Genomic DNA, 18,565 nt, shown 5'->3' on the forward strand with positions numbered 1-18,565 from the left:
GGTTTGGCTCACTCAGACCTCCTGTTACTTTCACTGCACCAGGTTTTAATTCAAAGAGTGATTCTGATTCAGAATCCAGATCCAGAAGATCTGGATTACTGAAAACAGATGGGCATCCCTGAGAGGCTGTCTCCCTTCTGATAAAGCAAACATTAAATTTGGGGGACGGGAGGGAGAAGACTTGTTTATAGATGCATTTACTTTGAAAGTTAATTGCAGGTATTCTGCATAAAGTCTGAATTAGTGTTTATAGAGAGATGATATGAAAAATTTTTTAAATAATAGGTAATTCAAACCATTTATCAAATGAAAGAGAATCATACGCTTATTTTAATGAAGAATATGCTTAATATCATGAGGAATTGAGACCCAGGACCCACAATACCAGAAGGCGTTCTGCAGAGTACTTATAATCACAGACCTTGCAGTTAATCAGAACTGGATTTAAGTCCCGGTTTTGCCATGCACACTTTATCTCTCTCATGAGTACCTAAGTTTACTCATCTGTAAAGATAGGTAATAATACCTATCTCTTAGGCACTTAATGAAATAATAGATTCATTCATTCAGCTATTCATTCCTTTGACAAAAGTACTTTTTGAATATTTACAATTTGCATGACACTGGAGATGTAGTCACGAGCAAGATACATACATGGTTCCTGCCCTAAGAGCTTTGACAGTCTGGTGGTTAAATGTAAAATGTTTGTCATGGTGTCAAGAACATGCTAAGTACTAATAAGTGGTAGATGTTACCATTATTACGATATTATTATCACCCTTATTATTATGAGTGTGCATTTCTACAACTTCATGTAATTTTGACGTATCTTACATTTGATAATAGGCGCGAGACCTAGTTAACGTTTTCCTGTATTGGCATTTCTAATTAAAGGATAGTGTCGTAAGGTAACAAGCAATTATTGCTAACAAAGGAAGTACTGTATAATCAGAACCTTGCTTCAAGAATGTAGGATTTCTTCTCTGCTCTTTACTCGACTGTTATTCTGTTTCCAGCCACATGAAACACTCAGAACAGTGGCTGGCACAGTGAATAACTATTAGTTGAAAAAAGAATGTACCAGTGAATGAGGGTTGCACAAACTCTAAACACAGCATCTGCCTGGTGCCTACCGAAGAGGATGCTAACTGGTTATAAATTGTAGAGCGATCTTCTCCTGGTAATAGTGCCCTAAGACTTTTTTTTGTAAACTTAAGCACCTTGGAGAAAATCCAAGGTGGGAGACTCCATGCAAGAAAGCTATTTTTAAAGTCACTGGGCTACATTGGAAGAAGAAAAAGTTAAAAAAAAAAAAAAGGCTGAGTATGCAATAATCATCTGCAAATTAAGGATTCTAATCCGAGGGTATTAAATGCTGAAATAGTTATTCAGGTATTTTTCCATGCACCCGTGTATTTTACATTGAGTGTCTTCAAATGTAACAGTGTGAGTTAGTGTTTTGTAATAATTTACTACATTTTGAGACTGATGTAGAATTAAATGTTTTATTCAAGGGAAATAACTTTTACAGGCACTTAGAACATATCCTTGCAAGTGTTTAGCAATGGAAAGAGCATGTGGCATAGAACTTTGAAAGGTTTTCTGCCATATCAGATTCACATCCATAAAGATAAATTTGTTTATGTGGGTCAGATTCCATTTCAACAAATACCTGTTTGCAAAAGATTAAAAAAAAAAGCCCCAGGTAATAATCTGTTCATTTTCCATCATAAAATCTGTTCGTTTAATATTATATTTATCTACCTCATGCAGTATCATAAAAAGTTGTGTAACAAAAAAATACTATTATTGAATTTGAGATCATGGAATTTGACCCATACATTATTTAACTATGATTTAACTGGCATAATTTCTAGACCATCTGGAGAAATCTTCTGTTTTTACTAACCTTTGCAAGAGTACTAATGGTTATTTGGTTTCTATATTTTTACATTGTTTCAAACTCGTTACCACCATAAGGAAATTAATGTGATCAGTATGAGCATATTTTTACCTTTAAAGACATAATCATAATAATTTTAATAGGTGGGCCAAGTAATGTAGATAATGAAGTCTGAAGGAAGTTATAGCTTTCTCTCCATGCCAGCCTCTTTCGCCCAACACACACTATTATTTTTGATAAACATTGCAAGTTACAGGTATAATACTCATTTACTGAAACATTCAGGGAATTAATATTTGACCCATAAATTCCAAGCTACATCAGCTGCTGGTTCTTTTTCTTTTCCTTCTAAAAGAAATATGCTTTCATTCTCTATGTATTGAATGTAAATCACAGAACCAATGCATCAGGGATGAACATTACCTTTCAAAATCTATCTATACACAAACGCTCATGTATCTTGAGCCATAATTGTATGCATGTGTGCACGATGATTGCACATAGTGTGTAGAAATGCTGTTATGGTGGGTGAGCACTTATGAAAACAGAAATCAGTCAGCACTAGTTTAAGCCAGACATGGTGTGGGTAGGTAATATAAAAGCTTCTTTCTGCAGACCTCCTAAGTTGGCTGTAGCATCCCAATTCTGAGCTAAAACCTTCATTGCTATTCTAGTCAGAGAATTCAAAGATGGAAAACACCTATTAGGTTACTTAGTTTATCCCCCTAGGGCCAGCATGGAAGATTACTCTGATAGCATATTTTATTCCTTCTTCTACTTCTTCAGTATTCGGTCCACCCTCATTCCAAAATGTCTGTGCTGACAGGCTTTTCACCTTGTTTCCTTGGGTAACTATATTCCCCTGGATTTCAGTACATTTCTTCAACATTTAGATATATTTTCTACTTTGCAAATAATGTTGTGTGCTTGTAATCAGATCTAGGCAAATGATTTTCATGGTATTCATCATCTGCTTGTGGATTATAGCCTCCAAAGCAGAATGGGGGAGAGAACAACAATAGCTTTGATGGAGTTTTTGCTTCTATGCATATATACATGTATGTATGCATGTACATATGTATGTACCTAGTATGTGCCAATTTATTTCTCAAATTGTTCATCAACTGAAGCTGAAAAAAAGACAAGCAGTTCATCTGAGTTACATAAAACTCTGCATGCTGAATGAGCCACAAAATAGGACTGCTCCAAATCTGATTATTGGAGCAAATAGGGATGCAAAGAGACCTTGATTCAGTTCCACTGAAGATGTCTGAACCTCGAGAGCATATCTAAGTAACTGGTCCTCCTCAAGCCCAGGAATCCCAATTGAATGTACCAAAGTGAATGATGAGGAGCTTCAGCTGCATCAGGAATTTTTCTAAACACTTCATGTATTTAAACTCACTCAATCCTCACAGCTTTTGGAATAGGTTCTAAATAACTCATTTAACTGAGGAAACTGAAGTGCAGGTTCACTTGCCCTCTGTCATAGGACTGCTTGCAAATGGAACCGAGTAGGACTTTAGGAGTTTGGTTTCAGAGCTCACGTCCATAACATCTACGCCAACTACAGTGAGTGAAGACAATGGATGAGCATGTACTTCGAACTCAGATGCACTTTGTGTTGAATATTGACTCTGTCACAACTTTTGTGACTTTGTATAAGTTAGCAGTCTTCATCAAGTCTTTATCTTGAAATTGGGATTAGCAATAGTCTTCTTTTAAAATTTTACGAGGATTAAGTGAGAAAATGCATGTCCAGCTCTTGGTATGGTTTCTGGCATATGACTGCCATGAAACAAAGGCTTGTTTCCTTCATGTGAAGCTCTCCTTAATGTCTGGAAGGAAGGCTGGCCATCTTAACCTGCTTCTCGGTCACTCATTGACTATTCTAAAATCAAATTCTTTTCTAAGTGAGTGGCCTCTGTTCTCCACATAAAGGCACAGATCCCTGCTCATGAGTGTTAGAGATTTTGTGGCAGGAAGGAATGTCCTTGTGGAATCAAACTGAGACGCAGTCTAACCCGTGACTTCATTTCATGGCATGTTTAGTTGGTAGACGTTGTTTGGAGAGAGCCCCCAATTTAAAAATAGATTTTGTCCCAAAAGTTTGTTGCAATTTATAACTTGATGCATGTTTTCTCATAAAAGTGATGTTATATTATGTTATATATTATAAATAATAGTTACATCATTAGGTTAGTTCAAACAATTTTGTTATTAACCCATAAGACGTCTAAGCCATAACAATAGCTGCTACCAAAAACAGTAGTTGATTTGCTTGTCATAACTAAATTCTCCTCCTGGTTTACTCTATCCCACTCAAAGCCCTAGAGGAGCCAGAATTGAGTACTACATGTTCTATTGGTTCCTGATAATTAGAGAAAGTTTAGAGAATGTAGAAATCTATCCATTGGCCAGTAGAGAAATTATAAACCGAACAGCCGGCCATTGGTCAATGCAAGGCTCTCAGAATTGGAAATGAGTCACAAAGGCTGTAGGCTATATTGGATACTGAGATGCGAAGGTCATGGAGTTACGCTATGGTCGTGTTTTAGATGGGGCAAGCATGACCAGGTTGGTATGCAAAAAGAGGAGAATGAAGCAGATGCACAGCAGAGAAAGAAGCCATGTGGCTCAGGGTAAAGTGGAGTGAGTAGGAACATGATGACCTTCTAGATCATGTGAGGCCTGATTGTTATATTCTATAGTTTGATCTTATAGGATCTTCCTGTATTATTTCAACAAATCCTTCTTTATTAAACTAGTTTGAATGGGTTTCTGTTATAAAAAACAAAATGATTCCTGACAAAGTTAATTTCAAGCTAAATTTCTCAGAACAGAGCCCTTCTGAACTCCTTTTTTTGCCTGTGTGGATGGCTGTCTAGGTATGGCTGGGTTAGGTTTCTAATATCTGGATCTGGTAATTAAGGGAGGGCCCTGGGTTGGGAGAAGAGAGCAAATGGGAGCCCTGGTGTTGACAATAGTCTATTTTTGTTAACTCTCAATCCAGAAAGCATTGCTGTCATCGCCTTAGGGTCTTCCCTTCCAGACGCAATCCATTGCTTTACAGATTCACATTGTTCCTATCTTATATGCCCCTTTGTTCCCTCCTACTTATACAAAGTTTATTCCACCTTCAATGTAACTCAGGATGAGTCATGGAAAGTTATAGCATTTTATGGCAGGAAGAAGACAAAGCCATCTAGTTCAAAGGCTCAAAGAGGTTGACCAAGGTCACTCAACTGGAAAATAGTGCTGCCAGGACTTGAACTTAGGTTCTGACTTCAGTATGTTTTCTGCTAGACAACTCTGCCTATAACCCACAGGTTCCTATTCTCTTCTAGTGTATCAGAGTGGCCTCCTCACCAGGTAGCATTTAATTACACATTCCCCTGATTTATATACTTGGCTCTTGTTCTATTCATGTTTATCTTAACATGCTGCAAGCTTGTTGAAAGCAGAAATTGCAAACTTCCTTTTTAATTTGTAGTTCCTCTTAGCATGTCACACAAAGCTTGATGTATAAGTGATCAATATATTTCTACATATTTATTAAATGATTGAAAATATATGTAGAGATGAATGAAGAAACTCAGAGATTTCCAAAGCTGACATTCTCCACACAGAGAAGTCCTATGAAAATAGTTTTATTTTTTAACCACTGTTGACAGGGGACTTTTAGCTGTGCAGTATAGAAATGGGACCCTTTACTCATTATGAAAGGGAGCCAGATCCTGAGGCTGAATGCTTTATTAACTGCAGTTAGGTGATGTTTAGTGGTGGCACAAGCGCATAGATGGGACATATGTAGCAGTTATTTCCATTCAAGTGTGATTGGAGGTACAGTGTTTACATATGGGATAAATGGGATAATTCATGGATTAACTTGTTTATTTCAAGTTGTGCTCATGTGTTTTTCAGAACATCATCTTGGATGGTCTTCTTCTAAGGAGAACATGAATAAGAGGGCAAGTTAGTCTTCTCTCTTTTCTGGTCCTAAGAATGTCCTCTTGGCTTTTGACTTCCCTACTAACTATGATCTTAGTCCTGATAACCAACTTCATGGTCCTAGATTTCACTGGTCACAGTTGTATCTTAACACATTCTGACTGTATATGTTTTGGCAAAATAGACAAAACATTAAGATGTGGTCATGGGGACTAGCAAGTACTAGTTATGCCCTTTGGGTCTTATATTCAAGAAATGAGTCTGTCCTTCCTAGGACCACAAAGCTGTGACATATTACTAGATCATGTCTCAAAGTGACATCCATATACTTTGGTATACCTAATTGGGTGGGATTCCTGGGTTTGAGAAAGACCAGCAACTTATAAATGCTCTCAATATTCAGATATCTTCAGTTGAACTAGGTCAAGATATCTTTGCTATACTCTATTTGCTTCAATAATGAGGCTTAGAGAAATCCTAGCAGTCCTATTTTGTGGCTTGTTCACCGTGACGTGTTTTAAATAATTTGCATTTCTGCTTGTCTACTCTTCCACCTCTGTGGATGAGCAATCTGAGAAAAAAACTGGTGGCTCACGAGGTATATACATGCAAGTATGCATACATAGCTAGAAATGAAAAAAATGAATCAAAATACTAATAGATGATTGAATTAAAGTGAGCTTTTCTTTCTCAAATTTTATAAAATGAATATAAGTAACTTTACAATCAAGAAATTGATAATATTGATATATAAAATAAGGAGCAATTTTGAAATTTAGAAAAAAAAATCACTGCTTATGTCTTAAATGCACTTACAATGTTCCTAATTTTTATTTTTAAGTTAGAAAGAATATAAGCCAGAAAGAATTAAAAAATGTACTATGTTTCCAAGTTCTTTGATTTACTGAGTAATTTTCCTATGTTCATTGGCATCAATGTAAATATGTACATTAATTTCACATGATCTTTAGTTTATGAGGTGTTCAAGGGGGGGAATACTGTTGTTCTGAATGAAAGAGCATTTGACTTAAAGTCTACACTGAATATTTGCTGCGTGATTATCAACAAGACATCCAACCTTTCTGAAATTGGTTTCCTCATCAATATAGTGCAAATAATAAAGAGTCATTATAAATGGCAACTTAGATAATATATCTAAAAATTTTTTAAAGTGTGGGGTGATTTGGGGTACCTGGGGGGCTCACTTGGTTAAGTTTCCATCTTCAGATCAGGTCATGTTCTCAAGGTTTGTGGGTTCGAGCCCTGCATTGGGTTCTGTGCTGACAGCTCAGAGCCTGGAGCCTGCTTCAGATTCTATGTCTCCTCTCTCTCTCTCTCTCTCTCTCTGCCCCTCTCCCACTCATGCTCTGATTCTCTCTCTTCCTCTCTCTCAAAAATGAGTAAATGTTTAAAAAATTTAAGGTGTGGGGTGTTTTATAGGTTTAGAAATATTAGTTATTATTTCTAACATATAGTTCATAGATATCCTTACAAAGCTTTCCTCTCATTGTTGGACATGGACTGATTGAGACCCCCTTTAGTACAAGCCATACCCAGCTTCTCTGGTCCACTCATTCTTCTGTGACTACAGCCAGAAAGGGCATGCTATCATGACTTTGCCCACATCCTCTTCACGTAGAATCCACCTCCTACAATTCTCCCAACTTTCCTTGTCTGGTAACTCCTCAGGAAGAATTAATTGTTCCATCCTCTGTGTTGACCTCCTTTTCTAGAACTCCCTTAGACTGTATTGTAATTAGTTGTTTACAAATCTCTCTTTTTAACCAGATGGGTGTTTCTTGACTGTTGTATCAAGGTTGACAGGTATATCATGAAACTTTCCCTGGTATACTACCAATATTTGGGCTTAAGAATAAGGTTTATTTTTGTTAGAGCTGAGTATACACATTAATTACAGTGACTTCCATCATAAGGTTCAGATAAACTGAGCAAATTGTGTAATGAGGTATAAAACAGAGTGTTACTTGCTTCAAGGAAAGGTAAGAATTGTCAACAGAAGGCTAGGAATAAATAAAGATCACAAATTTATGTCAAGCCAGTCCCTAGTTCTACCCCAAAAGTAAGACAGTGCTTTGTGACTGATGGAGACAACTTAAACCCTTCAAATGCACACCCTCATTTCTAATATTTAAAAATGTATCACAAATGCAAAAAGAATTAAGAACCACTGTACTCGAGTTGAGTTTCTTAAGGGGGTTCATCTGTATCTGAATTAAAAAAAAAGAGTAATACATAAGACTCAAGGCTAGTAGACCTAAAAAGGTAATTGGTCAAGTAATTTTTTGGTAACTCAAGTCTAGCACTTTTCTAAAGTGAAGTAAAGAGATTTTTGGTAAAGTGATCGTCAGTAGCCAAAAATCTTTAGAAACAAGAAAAGTTCAGTTCATTTTGTGCTTAACATCTTGGGCTTTTAGATCAGATGGACATGCGTTCAAAACCCAACTTTGCTGATTACTACTTGTGTGATTTGGTTACCTTACATCTCCACGCCTCAGTTTTCTTATCTTTAAGTGAGGCTAATAGACTATGTCAGTTGGGATAATTTTGGTTGCAAGTAATAGACATTCTGACAATAAGACAGTTGGTTATTTCACATTGTAAGAATTTCAAAGGCATAGTGAATTCCATAGTTGTGAGATTCAATGACTCAGTAATATTCTTTCCATCCTTTGGCATTATCATCCTTAGGATTCAGAGCTTTCTTAGGAAAAATAGCCACATATTCAGTGTCTCTTGCTTAAGAGTGAGGGAAAAGACCACTGGATTAGCAGCTTATTCTGAAAGTAATGACTGGTATACAAGGATGGAATTATCATGACTGGCACAGACCAATCATCTCAGGAGGAATAAATTCTGGATAGTCAACATAGCCACTACACAATCAAGTTGTTGGTTTTGTTTGTTTGTTTGTTTTTTAAAAAAGTATTTGCAAATCTCTCAGTTTATTGTTTGGAACATGATAATAAAGTAGCTCTTCTTATCAACAGCTACTAATTCAGACCTAAATGTCCACCTCCTATTTCTGATTTGTCACCATATCTCTTGCACCTTTCTCCTTCTTGTTTTGAAAATCATTTTTTTGCCTAAATCCTTCTCACTTCTGGTCAAGATTTGCAGGTCTGTGACTCACACACAGTGACCTTAACATATCTTAGTATGATATCTTAATATCTTAATGCATTGATGCCTCTTTGCTTGCCTGCCAGTGATTTTTAGGTACTGTAGTCTGGAAACAATTCTTCAGCCTGAGAAGTATGGAGTGTGTGTGTGTGTGTGTGTGTGTGTGTGTGTGTGTGTGTGTGTGCGTGTGTGTGTGTGCTTGAGGAAAAAAAGGAAGCAATTCCCAGGACCAAGAGTCAGATCCTGAGGTAGGTGCTTTTATTTAAGATTTGGCTGAAGGAAAGGGCTACCCTTTCTCTCCCACTCACCAGCTCAGTAACCTTGTGTAGACTACCCTCTCTTGTGAGTCTCTGTTGTTTCTTTTGCAAAATAAAGATGATCTGATGATCAGGAAGATAATGGTTTTGAAAGGCTTCCTAAACAGTTTAGCTCTATGAAGATATTAGTTATTTTCCCTCCACTGGATAGCTTTTTTATGTAACATGTAAACATAATAGTCAGATGGGCATAGCCTACTCAAGAGGAAGGTGCAAAACAAGCAATGCAAATGACTTGATCTGGGAGCAGCAGCTTCCTATGTTTAAAGAAAAAAGAAAGCAGGTTTCTTCTTGTTCTCCTTCTGCAGAAACTTCTCCACCCTTGATGTTTTTAATGACCTCAGTCTACTGAGTGTTCAGTCTCCCAGTGTTCGGAAAATGTCTCTGATTGAACATGAACAAAAAGGATTAGTTTGTTTGGTCTATGTATGGTCATATGGTTTATGTAGGGAGTTCTCCATTTCATCAATGAGAAGCAAAGTCATTTGATTTTCTGTGGATTGATGGACAAAGTGCTACAAACATCTACACATTTGGTAAATCAATGAAATGTACCTAAGGATGAGTGTCATTTTCTATAGTGTTCTTTTCTGGGATTCACAACTGAACTAGTCAGAGCTATCTTTCAAATAATGAGAACAATCATTCCTTGGAAAGTAGGATCAAACAAAATGACTTTTAGGAATATTCCTTGGCCTATCTAAAACCAAAACAGACACTGCACATGGCTTTATTTAGGATCCTGGAAGTTGAACATGGAAGGAGTTCTTAGTTCAACATTCATCCAGATTGTAGAAACTGGTTGATATTTCCTGACAAGACCTCTTGCCAATCTAACCTCTCCTAGCTAAGCTATTTTAACTTTGGTCTTAGGCTGATATATCTCCTAGCAACACATCTTCTCCTAAATAAAAACAGATCTCCCAGATGGTCTTGTTTGCTCTTTCCTTCTACTGACTAACTTTGTTACCCATTCTCATGACTTTCTCAATTTTAGTTGTTGTCTTTTTTATTCTCTTTCTTCAACAATTTTATTTTATTGTTTTCTCTTCATCCACCTCAGGTGAAGATCTAGGTTAGCATTCCAGTGTGGGAGCCATTAGCCACATGTGTTTTTCTTAATTTATATTAATTAGAATTAAAGAAAATAAAAAATTCAGTTCCTCTTCTGTTGCATTAGCCACACTTCAAGTGCTTAATACCTAGTGGCCATCATGTTGATTGGACAGTGCAGATACCGAAGCTTTCCATCATCACTAAAAGTCCTTATAGACAGTGCTAATCTAGGTATTCAATTTTTCTGCTCTGTTATGGGCTTCCCCAATTACTTTCAGCTAATTTCTACCTAGCTTTACCTTTATTCCTATAAAAAGTCAAAGACAGTTGTTTGAAACAACAGAACTGTCTTAATAAATTTTTATCTGGAGTACATATTCTTTCCTTTGGACATAGCCATTTCATAGTTTCTGTAATCTTTTCAGATCAAATTAAAGAATAGAGATTTATTGTAGTCTTTAAGACCTTTAGTCTCAAAAATGGAATTTCATATAAGCTGAGAAAACATGTAACTCTGTATCCTTTGAAGCATCCATCAACACAACTCGACAGTAATCATTAAGTGCAGACTTAGTCATCAAAGAGGATGGCCACTTACTTCACACCTTAAGCATGGCTTTTACCAAAAAACCAAAATGTAACATATTTTTGTGAGAATGAGAAGAAAAGGGAACTCTTGTATACTGTTAGTGAGAAAGTAAATTGGTGCAGTCACTCCAGAAAAGAGTATGCAGATTCCTTAAAAAACTAAAAATAGAACTGTCATATGCTCCAGTAATCTCATGTCTGAGTATATATCAGAGGAATTCAAATCAGGATCTCAAAGACATATCTGCACTTCCATGTTCACTTCCATGTGCAGCACTATTCATAGTAGCCAAGACATGAAAGCAACCTAAAGGTTCAAAGATGAACGAATGAATTTTTAAAATGTTGCATATATATATATGTATACATATATATACATGCACACATACATACACACACACGGTCGTATATTTTCAGCCTTAAATAAGATGAAAGCAACCTAAAGGTTCAATGATGGATGAATGGATTTTTTAAATGTTGCATATGTATATGTATATATATATATATATATATATATATATACACATACATATATATACACACACACTCATACACACACACACACACACACACACACACACACACACAGTGGTATATTTTCAGCCTTAAAGAAGATGGAAATTCCACCATTCCCAATAACATGGATGAACTTGTAGATGAACTTGTAAGTGAAATAAACCAGACACAGGAGGACAAATACTACAGGACACCAATTACATGACAATGTAAAATCATCAAATCATAGAAGCAGAGAGTGGAATATGGTTGTCCAGGGCTGAGGAAAGGGAAAAATGAGGAGTTCTGAGTTAAAGGGTATAAAGTTTTGATTATACAAGATGAGGTAAGCTCTAGAGATCTACTGTACACTGTAGCATAAGCATTACTGTATTATACACTAACATTTTGCTAAAAGAATAAATCTTATGTTAAATGTTCTTATAAAAAACAATACTGAGAAGAAGGATGAGAGGAAGAGGTAGATGGAGATGAAGAGAAAGAGTAGGAGGAGGAAGAAGAGGAGGAGGAGGAAGAGGAGGAAGAGAATAAGGAGAGGAAAAAGGAGGAGAAACCATGGATTAGATCTAAATTACGGATTAGATTGTGGTGATGAATCAATTCGCAGGTGTATACTTATGTCCAAAATCATCAAGCTATATACATTAATTATGTATAGATTTTTGTACGTAAATTTTTTTAAATAAAAAAGGAGATTTCTTTCAGCAGAGTCATCTGTACAGTATAGCCCAGACCTAACTTCCAAATTTTCTTTCTCTAACTTCTTGCCTTTTAGCTCCTGCCAGCTCTGATACTGACTTATTCCTTAAATTGATTCTTGCCTTTTGCTTTCTGTCAACCCTTTGATTAGAGTTGTCATCTTTTTCACTAGAGTCAGATCCTAATCTCATCCCATTCCCTCTCTGTTCCCAGGCTAATCTTGCTAAGTTTGCCGACTCATCTGCATTGTTGCCAATACACAATCTCTCCCTGCACCCACATGTTGCTTTGTCCACCAGAATTTGAGGACACACTTGGAGTTTAGGGACACAGTCTCTTTCTCTGTTAGCAAGCATGAGATTTGCCTTCTAAGCCATTTGCTTTGTACTCAGCCTGGGAAGACGAAAAAGAATAAGATTTTTTTTTTTTTTTTTTTTTTTTACCTTCCAGGAGTTTACAAACTTATTGGGGATATAAGAGACAGTTAAGAAGTAAGACCAGATGATTTGCAAAGAGCTCAATGAGTGGTGTAGGCAGAAGAACTGTTAGAAGTAAGAGAAAGGTTTGTATTATCCATTAAAGAGGTAGAAACTGGCCGTCTGGAAAAGTTTGGGAAGGTTTTAGACTCGCTAGAGGAGGACATCCCAGCCAATGGACTGGAGCAGATGACATGGGGCAAAAATCACTTAGGACTTGCTGTTTCTCCACATATTTGCTTTCCTTCTTCATTTTCTACTGACAGTCACATCCATATTTGGGCCCTGGGTATCACCATCCTTCATTCTGATACTTTTTCCTATGTGATTTTGCTTGGCTGCCTATGGTAGTAACTACCACAGGGAGTTTAAGATTCATTTACTTTTTATTTTTATTTTTTGACTATATATTAAGACATTTTAGATACTTCACTGGGGACAATAGTCACTTGAATTTAATAGTCACTTGAATTTAAGTTTGTGGCTAACTGTATCCACACCTTCCACAATGATGAAAAAAGGAAAAACTCCATGCTCTTCTCCTCCCTGACCCCCACGGGGGGGGGTGTGGGTTCTGAGATCCTAATTTTTGATAGCACTTCTATTGACCTCATATATTTCATAAACTATTCTTGGGTATAGATAGGTACCAAGAATCTGTAAACCCTATTTTTCAGATGGGAAATGATGAGCTCAGGATGTAAGCTCCTCCAGGGGTTAGGACTGTTCTTTTTCTTGGTCTCCCCAGTGCCCATTGTTGTTTCTGGAACATATCAGGTTCTCACTAAATGTTTTCTGGGTGGATATTTAATGAATGTCTCAGAAAAACAACATCTCAGGGTATGAGCAGAGCTCAGCATGGCTAAGTGTGCAGAACTTCATCCTTTTCACAAAGACTTCCAGTTCTTCTACTTGATCAAAAGTAAGATCATGTTCTCTCTGAAGCTTTGCATGACGTCCACCCCTGGCTGGTAGGCACTTATTCATTGCGATTTCATACCATTTCTATTTTTGAAAATACCAAACACGTTATATTTTGTGGTCTCTTTATATGTCTGGTCTTTCATCTAGCTGCTGACATTTTTCAGGAAATCATTTCTTGTTCATTGTTATATGTCCAGCAGTTGGCACGGTACCTGGCACATAGTAGGCAGTAAATGACTGCATAGTGGATAAATGATCATATGATGGTACTGGAATGCTGTTGGTCCTCCACACAGATCCCCTCTGATTTCACCCCCTAGCTCCTGCATATTTTGTTCCTAACAGCTCATAGCCTCTTGAGAGGACTACCCTTGGGCCATTGGTAACTCTTGGCCCAGATCTCAAAGAGCCAAAGTTGCCTAGTAGTTTACATTCCTCTGGGGCATCCTGGAGCTAGTGGTTTACTGGTTCAGAAGTCTAAAATTCTCACTCCCTTGCCTCAACATGGAAGAAACTCTACAGCATTATTTATCCTCCAGAGCTCCTCACAGATTCAGACTGAGGCTGGAACTACACCTGAACTTAGACTGTGTTTGGCTTCTTTCCCTTTGCTGTTCTAACTTCCCCATCCTGAGAACGTGTCTTCAGTATATCTCCCCTGCTAGAATCCTCATCTCAGGTTTTGATGGGTTGAGAAAACCCAAACTAAAACCTATGTTGACCCTGAATGTTGGATTTATACATTCAAGTTTCTTTGCAACATATGTTAAAATAATAAAAATGTTTCAAACACTCTGGGAGCGTCAAGAAGTTTCAGAGATGGAGCTCCTGTGGTGAGTTTCCAACCCACTTTTAAGAAGTAAAATGCCTTTAATGTGGAAGCATATTCATTGATAAAGGTATTGGTAGAGAGGACTGGCTTTTTTCCTAACCAAAAAAAAAAAAAAAAAAAAAAGTGCAGGAAGCCAGCACTGATGTTAAATTGGACCATTCACATATCAGAACTGAAGAGATGGGACCCTAACGTGTGAGTCACAGAGAAAACACAGCTGGAATGAAGCAAGACATTCCAGCACATTCAGGAATGTCACTAATTCATTTCTGAATACTTGGAAAATGTAGTCAACTGTGTAACACATACCTCTCTGTTTGCAATTTCCCATCTCACCTCTTACTTTCTCCATTTCTACAGCTCTCCAGATCTGTTTCTTTCACTGTCCCAAAATAGCTGGTCAAATTTTCTTGCATTTTCTGGTGACTGTAGCTGCAGTGGGACCTAAGGTGCCAATGGAAAAAGCAATGGCTAAAATAAAGTGGCTTTCTTAATGGTTGTGTATATTTTCCGAGAGGAGTAGATCACTGGCATTTTAAAGAGATTACAAATATACCATTAATGAAACTGTTAGCCATCGCTTTTGCATCCAGATTAGTGACAGGAGTTGACACTATTCCTAGAGGAAGGGAAAGCACTAAAATAAAATTACTCAAGTCCAAATATCTCCACACTGTACAAGCATTGGATGAATGACACTTGGGTAAACACATGCATCAATATCTTTTAAGTGCAAACTGTCCCTTCTTAAACCCTTGGGCTGGTGACAACTTGACATACAGAAGACATAGCTCTGCACAGGCTATTTAACCAAGGAAAGATGATTGTCAGTTTTCTCCAGTGTTCTTTTGCTAATAGTCTATAAACACGGATGTCCCTATTAGGTGCAGCTCCTTTTCTTTATTTGAAATCACCATTAAATTACTCTCCAAAAATACTGTAGAATGGCTGCAGACCTCACTGAACGTCAGCTTGTCCTCTCTCCCTTGAGCTTTCCTCTGCTTAGCTGCTCGTCCTTTAGCTCTGAGTATATAATCAGCCCCGACCTCCTGCTGAGCACCGTCAGGAAAATGGCAGCTCTCCATTCACAGTCATGGAGCTATTGAAACATTGACAGAAATGACAGACATTTCCAAAGCTGTGCGAAGCATTAATTTTAATGTATGCTGTGTGTCCTTACTTAGTAAATATTTATTTGACTGTGAAAGATAGGAGAGGTAATCACTGTGTTCCTTCAAATACCGTTCCTGTATGAGCTCCAGCCCCCTTCTCTTGAGGAAGCTCAGGCCTCAGTTGTGGAATTTTGAAACATAACATGTGGGGGAGAAAACAATTCAAGATGCAAGATCTCTGTTCTGGAATCTAACTTTAACAGTCTTCTGTGCTTCCTTCAAAGTGTTTCCTTTGGTCACATGGACACAGCATAATTGGGTCAGCAACCAACAAGAATCTTGCTTTAGTTAGAAAATAATTTCTTAAGGCTGTATGGCCAATGAGATCTTATCTGAAGACATGTAAACCTATTTGACACTATCTTCCACTCCACTTGCCCTGTCTGAATCTCCTATTATATACACAGTCTTCTCAGTTAACCTCTATGGTCAATGGTTGTATTCAGAGGGTCTGTCTGGGGCTACCATCTCTTCAGATACAGCAGAGCAGTTTGCTCTTTAAACTAGCTGGATGGAGAAGTTGGAAGGCAGTAGATTGAGTCACAGCAAAAACCACTGAATACCAGCAAAGGTGTAGTTATTTTCACATATACCATCTCAGTTAATCCAAACAACTCACATGCAGGCACTTCGCAGAGCAGAGAACTGAGACAGAAAGAGGACAGAATACTTTTTCCAATGTCCCATAATAGCAGAATTGAGGTTTAGACTTGGGATTTCCAAATCCAAGGTCTGGTGCTCTACCATCCTGCAACAAAGAGTATTACATACATAACAGCATGTTGTAAACCTGAAATCTTTATGAAAATGTTAGTTACTGCTATTGTGGATGGTTAGAAAAATGTGCTTGTTAATTTTGTCTGGCTGGTCAGCCATCCAGGGCTTTTCTAATGAGGCAATGAACCCAACAGGGGTGAGGGGATGAGCTGCCAAGCCTTTCACATCAACTTTGTGTGCACTAATTAAACATCATGCCTGGATAAATGGCCCAGGATGACAAAGTCCACAGCTTCTCACAGATGGTTCCAGGAAGTCGCATGGTTGGCTGGAGAGGATTTGGTCATGAATAAGATGCAACCTTAAACCTCCTCCACTGACTCTGTGTGAGCAGGTACATTAATCTTTCTTTGTATCAGTAGCAAGCTGTGGGTTGAATGTCGGTTGGGCTCCAGAAATCAATTTCTCATTGGTGAGTATCTGCTAAATATGTGCTTATTTCATTATTATATATAAGGAGAATGATGTATACTGGACTATGAGATGGAGCTCTAAAATATTCATTCACTATAAGTGTTTCTTTCCTTCAAACCTATGCTATTTATCTTGGCAAGCATCCCTAAATATCTTTGACCTTTTAAACACTGGTTTATTTCCTAAGTTTGCTCTCTTTGGTTCTTTGTATTCACTTTAACTCCTTTGGAATCCCCTCTCCTCTCAAATTTTATACAAGGGCAGGAAATATACATAGTCATATTTCCTAGGGAATAGAAATAGGTTTGCAAATTGCACACGATTTTGGTCATACATTCTAAGTTATATTAAGGCAGCTCTAGTTTAGGGCTTAGATGCCCTAGTTCTCTGCACAAACTTTATTATATCAGGTATGTTCTACCTGTTCTGTCTCAAGTTCTGTAAGTATAGAAAAACTTTTTTTTTTTTAACTTCAGCAGTGAAGCTGATTACAGCTTTTTTATGGTGTGGTAAAGGTATGTTCAATTGTGGAGTACCTGAAAAATCACAATTAGAAGAGCAACCACTTCCTTAAAGTCTTGACATTTTTAGTCACCCATATAGAAATGTATCTGTTGATGGTTAATATGAAGATGGATCATCTACACTCTCTAACTAATGTGACCCAAGATCTGTGGCCTCAGTAGTTCCACCCCATTAAATAATACAGCAAAGACTCAACATCTGGTATAAGCAGACCATGATCTTGTTTAGATCCCAAGCTCTTATTCAAATTCAGTATTGGATCTTTATTTACTTGGCTAGATGCTGAGTGTTTTCACTTATATTGTCTTGTTAATGCTTGTTTTTTTTTTTTTTTGGTTTGTTTTTCTTTATAAATAGAGACACTGACAAATAGAGACACTGTTCCCCTAGAAGATTTAATTGGTTTGCCTGAGATGGGAGCTGGGATGTGAACCCAGGGTTTCTAAATTTCAATTCTTTGTTCTTTCCCTGGTGATTTGGTGTAACTGACTCCTGCTGTTAACAAGACATGTTATATTGAGCAATGAGGAAACTGCCAAGCCATTCTGGTTAATCTTGTCCATCAGTCAACTTGTGGGCATCCTTGGTAGTCTGCAGCTTTTTTCCCCCCAACATTAGCTTGAGGGTGATGAGGCATGATGGTTCCTAATAATGTTCCTGCCCATAAATTCTCTATGCTCAATCAAAGTAAATGGTGAACTATTTTTAAAAATGATAGTGTTGTAGGCATTCATTTGCTTCAAATAACTGGCCTAGGCCTGACATTTAATGTGGAAACAGGATCATCACAAGCTCTTTAGAAACAACTACAATAAAAATTTCTTGTCCCGAAAGTGTTGTACAAAGTCATTATGGATCTGAGACACAATTAAGACTTCAGATCTATCTACAGAGAAGACTGACCCTCCCAAAGATTTGAGAAGACAAATGGTAAAGGGGTAGAATGTTGAACCTTGATTTCTGTCATAAAAAGATGGGCCTCTTGGTCAATGCGTATGCAGTTACTTTCTGAAGATGAGTTTATTCTTGCCTTGTAAAAAATGAGTTCAGTTCTCCAACATTTTGTGGCTGAGAAAAGTTGAGGCAAATTATTCATAGTAAGAGACCATGGCTTCTGTCCACCATCAAGAAGTAACAAAGTCCAAGAAACATGTATTTTTTGATTAATTCAATGCCATAGGACACTTCCTCTGCATTAGAAAGTGAGGTGACTTAACCACGGGTGCAATTTGTGGAATAAAATGTAGTGAAAGTTGAATAGCTCTAGGATAACT

This window comes from Suricata suricatta, chromosome 13 (genome assembly GCF_006229205.1).
Source record: "Suricata suricatta isolate VVHF042 chromosome 13, meerkat_22Aug2017_6uvM2_HiC, whole genome shotgun sequence".
In the NCBI taxonomy this organism is placed as follows: domain Eukaryota; kingdom Metazoa; phylum Chordata; class Mammalia; order Carnivora; family Herpestidae; genus Suricata; species Suricata suricatta.